The sequence below is a fragment of the Saccostrea cucullata genome, unplaced genomic scaffold (genome assembly GCF_032062105.1).
Source record: "Saccostrea cucullata isolate Sc308-1 unplaced genomic scaffold, CSIRO_AGI_Scuc_v1 ctg15890, whole genome shotgun sequence".
NCBI classification, from domain to species: Eukaryota; Metazoa; Mollusca; class Bivalvia; order Ostreida; family Ostreidae; genus Saccostrea; species Saccostrea cuccullata.
In genome coordinates, this window is record NW_026941437.1 from 8020 (window position 1) to 13547 (window position 5528).

At 33.1% G+C, this 5528-nt stretch overlaps 1 long non-coding RNA gene across 2 annotated transcripts; it reads left to right on the forward strand.

The window, feature by feature from the left end:
• LOC134257830 (uncharacterized) lies at positions 1 to 4829 on the forward strand. Of its 2 annotated transcripts, XR_009990011.1 has the most exons (4): positions 1 to 510; positions 1848 to 1961; positions 3304 to 3417; positions 4756 to 4829. It is a non-coding gene; the product is annotated as an uncharacterized LOC134257830 (long non-coding RNA). The 2 variants fall into 2 exon arrangements; XR_009990009.1 differs by lacking the exon at positions 4756 to 4829 and having other exon boundaries at positions 4 to 510; positions 3304 to 3661.
• Positions 4830 to 5528: the final 699 nt, after the last annotated feature.

A 5528-nucleotide genomic window follows, 5' to 3' on the forward strand; every position in this document is an offset into this window, starting at 1 on the left:
GACTTTTTAATAGGGGGAGATAACTCTCAAAACATCCAGTTTTCACATGTGCAGAATTGCATGAGTCAATTAGCAGGTAATGTAGCTCTTTCAAGAGGTGGAAAATGTACCCTAAAAGCACACTAAAAGAAAACCTTAGGACTTGTTCTGTGAAATGCATACAACTTATTTTGTCTGATTTTTTCTGTTTTTGTTGAGCAGGGGGGTTAAAAATGCATAGGTGCACTGAAAATGGATGCATAAACAACCCAATATCTCCCATTTTTCAGGTGTCAAATACCCCCTAGTAGTAATTGATGAATGTATTATAGTTGGATATTTACAAAATTCACAATTTTATCTTTCCATTGATATGCAGAAGTCTATGTAACAATCCTCCATTTTATTTTTTTATAGGGGTCAGTTTTGCTTGTCCCTCACCAAGTAACGTCCTGATAACGTCATACATAAAACTGTGTTTTGCACCCTTAAGGAGTAGCATTTGATGACATTTCCCACATTTATTTGCCTGTAAGTTCATAGAAAATTGCTTTATTTGTTTTAATTTATGTAGTAAACCATACAATATAATCTCAGGTTGACACTGTGTAAAGCATAATGCCTATTAGATACATGTTCCATAGAATTTATACATATAATAAGGATTCAGGGGTTAAAGTTGTTATTTTACATTATGACGCAACTGCATTGTGACATCAAAGTGTGACGTCATGTCAAAAATGGAAGCTTCGCAAGGTCATGACCTTCAGTTTAATTGATCGCAAATGAGAATATGTATCTTCTGTATATATAGATATACATGTGACATAGACTTATTGAGTATCTAGTTAGGGTGACACTGTCCAGATTTTTAGGCAATCTTCTGATTTAAGACAGTGACTATTTCCAAATGCCCCCCCCCTCCTGTTTATACAGAAACTAGCAATATCTGTAAAAATTGTTTGGCAGCTTTTCAAAAAAATTATAATGTAACATTTTATTGATATTCAAATACTGTATATTTCATACTTTGTGTTTTTTAAATTGAAGAAAAATAAAATTATTGTGTGAGCTGATTCGGTTAGGTTTGAATTTCTCTTTGAAGTCCTGTTTTATGCGTCGACTAATGTCGTAGACATGTAATACTAAATTTACAATTACTTGCCCATTTCTGGACCAAATTCAACAATTTATGCACCAAAATGTTTGGAATTCTGTCCTCTTTGCACCTAAATACAAAAAAGTGAATTGCAAAAAAAATTTATTTCCTTTAAGGTAGCTAAACACAGTTTCGTATAAAATCCAGGGGGTTTTTCCCAGAGAGAAGCATGCTGGGTGGGGATTTTCCTGCTATTTATAGGAGTCTAGATGAAAACTGCATCTTTTTTGTTTTTGTTTGCATAAAGTAGAGTCTTATCTTAATATTTAAAGAAAAAAATGTGCATTCATTTTTAGAAAAAAAAAATTGTGAGACTTTTTAATAGGGGGAGATAACTCTCAAAAACATCCAGTTTTCACATGTGCAGAATTGCATGAGTCAATTAGCAGGTAATGTAGCTCTTTCAAGAGGTGGAAAATGTACCCTAAAAGCACACTAAAAGAAAACCTTAGGACTTGTTCTGTGAAATGCATACAACTTATTTTGTCTGATTTTTTCTGTTTTTGTTGAGCAGGGGGGTTAAAAATGCATAGGTGCACTGAAAATGGATGCATAAACAACCCAATATCCCCCATTTTTCAGGTGTCAAATACCCCTTAGTAGTAATTGATGAATGTATTATAGTTGGATATTTACAAAATTCACAATTTTATCTTTCCATTGATATGCAGAAGTCTATGTAACAATCCTCCATTTTATTTTTTTATAGGGGTCAGTTTTGCTTGTCCCTCACCAAGTAACGTCCTGATAACGTCATACATAAAACTGTGTTTTGCACCCTTAAGGAGTAGCATTTGATGACATTTCCCACATTTATTTGCCTGTAAGTTCATAGAAAATTGCTTTATTTGTTTTAATTTATGTAGTAAACCATACAATATAATATATATCTCAGGTTGACACTGTGTAAAGCATAATGCCTATTAGATACATGTTCCATAGAATTTATACATATAATAAGGATTCAGGGGTTAAAGTTGTTATTTTACATTATGACGCAACTGCATTGTGACATCAAAGTGTGACGTCATGTCAAAAATGGAAGCTTCGCAAGGTCATGACCTTCAATTTAATTGATCGCAAATGAGAATATGTATCTTCTGTATATATATACATGTGACATAGACCTATTGAGTATCTAGTTAGGGTGACACCATCCAGATTTTTTAGGCAATCTTCTGATTTAAGACAGTGACTATTTCCAAATGCCCCCCCCCCCTCCTGTTTATACAGAAACTAGTAATATCTGTAAAAATTGTTTGGCAGCTTTTCAAAAAAAATTATAATGTAACATTTTATTGATATTCAAATACTGTATATTTCATACTTTGTGTTTTTTAAATTGAAGAAAAATAAAATAATTGTGTTAGCTGATTCGGTTAGGTTTGAATTTCTCTTTGAAGTCCTGTTTTATGCGTCGACTAATGTCGTAGACATGTAATACTAAATTTACAATTACTTGCCCATTTCTGGACCAAATTCAACAATTTATGCACCAAAATGTTTGGAATTCTGTCCTCTTTGCACCTAAATACAAAAAAGTGAATTGCAAAAAAATTTTATTTCCTTTAAGGTAGCTAAACACAGTTTCGTATAAAATCCAGGGGGTTTTTCCCAGAGAGAAGCATGCTGGGTAGGGATTTTCCTGCTATTTATAGGAGTCTAGATGAAAACTGCATCTTTTTTGTTTTTGTTTGCATAAAGTAGAGTCTTATCTTAATATTTAAAGAAAAAAATGTGCATTCATTTTTAGAAAAAAAAAATTGTGAGACTTTTTAATAGGGGGAGATAACTCTCAAAACATCCAGTTTTCACATGTGCAGAATTGCATGAGTCAATTAGCAGGTAATGTAGCTCTTTCAAGAGGTGGAAAATGTACCCTAAAAGCACACTAAAAGAAAACCTTAGGACTTGTTCTGTGAAATGCATACAACTTATTTTGTCTGATTTTTTCTGTTTTTGTTGAGCAGGGGGGTTAAAAATGCATAGGTGCACTGAAAATGGATGCATAAACAACCCAATATCCCCCATTTTTCAGGTGTCAAATACCCCCTAGTAGTAATTGATGAATGTATTATAGTTGGATATTTACAAAATTCACAATTTTATCTTTCCATTGATATGCAGAAGTCTATGTAACAATCCTCCATTTTATTTTTTTATAGGGGTCAGTTTTGCTTGTCCCTCACCAAGTAACGTCCTGATAACGTCATACATAAAACTGTGTTTTGCACCCTTAAGGAGTAGCATTTGATGACATTTCCCACATTTATTTGCCTGTAAGTTCATAGAAAATTGCTTTATTTGTTTTAATTTATGTAGTAAACCATACAATATAATCTCAGGTTGACACTGTGTAAAGCATAATGCCTATTAGATACATGTTCCATAGAATTTATACATATAATAAGGATTCAGGGGTTAAAGTTGTTATTTTACATTATGACGCAACTGCATTGTGACATCAAAGTGTGACGTCATGTCAAAAATGGAAGCTTCGCAAGGTCATGACCTTCAGTTTAATTGATCGCAAATGAGAATATGTATCTTCTGTATATATAGATATACATGTGACATAGACTTATTGAGTATCTAGTTAGGGTGACACTGTCCAGATTTTTAGGCAATCTTCTGATTTAAGACAGTGACTATTTCCAAATGCCCCCCCCCCCTCCTGTTTATACAGAAACTAGCAATATCTGTAAAAATTGTTTGGCAGCTTTTCAAAAAAATTATAATGTAACATTTTATTGATATTCAAATACTGTATATTTCATACTTTGTGTTTTTTAAATTGAAGAAAAATAAAATTATTGTGTGAGCTGATTCGGTTAGGTTTGAATTTCTCTTTGAAGTCCTGTTTTATGCGTCGACTAATGTCGTAGACATGTAATACTAAATTTACAATTACTTGCCCATTTCTGGACCAAATTCAACAATTTATGCACCAAAATGTTTGGAATTCTGTCCTCTTTGCACCTAAATACAAAAAAGTGAATTGCAAAAAAAAATTATTTCCTTTAAGGTAGCTAAACACAGTTTCGTATAAAATCCAGGGGGTTTTTCCCAGAGAGAAGCATGCTGGGTGGGGATTTTCCTGCTATTTATAGGAGTCTAGATGAAAACTGCATCTTTTTTGTTTTTGTTTGCATAAAGTAGAGTCTTATCTTAATATTTAAAGAAAAAAATGTGCATTCATTTTTAGAAAAAAAAAATTGTGAGACTTTTTAATAGGGGGAGATAACTCTCAAAACATCCAGTTTTCACATGTGCAGAATTGCATGAGTCAATTAGCAGGTAATGTAGCTCTTTCAAGAGGTGGAAAATGTACCCTAAAAGCACACTAAAAGAAAACCTTAGGACTTGTTCTGTGAAATGCATACAACTTATTTTGTCTGATTTTTTCTGTTTTTGTTGAGCAGGGGGGTTAAAAATGCATAGGTGCACTGAAAATGGATGCATAAACAACCCAATATCTCCCATTTTTCAGGTGTCAAATACCCCCTAGTAGTAATTGATGAATGTATTATAGTTGGATATTTACAAAATTCACAATTTTATCTTTCCATTGATATGCAGAAGTCTATGTAACAATCCTCCATTTTATTTTTTTATAGGGGTCAGTTTTGCTTGTCCCTCACCAAGTAACGTCCTGATAACGTCATACATAAAACTGTGTTTTGCACCCTTTGTTTACAAGCTTCAATATCTATAAAATCTCCCGCACATTAATAATCTGTATTGTAAACTACTAAAACATACTTTACACACAATTTTCAGCTCAGTATTATGTTATCCTCTTCATTCAAATAATATGTAAACTCTTCTCGAATGTAAAACGAACGATCTACTCTGATAAGTAACCCAAATATGGCAACGTGTATTCGGTTGAATAGCCAATCATTTCAAATCAAGTGGAGCGGGTCTGCATCGCTATTTTGACGAAGTTTGCAACCTGTGGTAATTTTTTGAAACCTCTTCTAGATTTAAGGAGATTCTTGTCTTGACAACTGCTCGAACTCCCGGATTGGCATGCACTGCAGGTTTGTTTACGATTTCCAACCGTTTCCACTTTCAGCATAGATCAGTACATTGTGCATAAATGTAGTGAAACAAAACTTCGCTGTATATGTTATTTACTGCCAGAATGTTAGATTAGTATTTTGATAATTTGGGGATTAAATGTTTATGGGTTTCAGTTTTTTTCTGTAAAGGTGTATGTCTCTGGAAAATTAATTTAAACAAGACAAAGAAAAACAATTCTGGAGTGGGACTAAAATGAGTAGTTAAAACCGAGCCGGGCCGGGAATTTGAAACTGAAAACTGGGTTTTTGCTAATTACTGAAAATCTACACAATCAGTTGTCATAAAACTTAGTTACAGATGTATT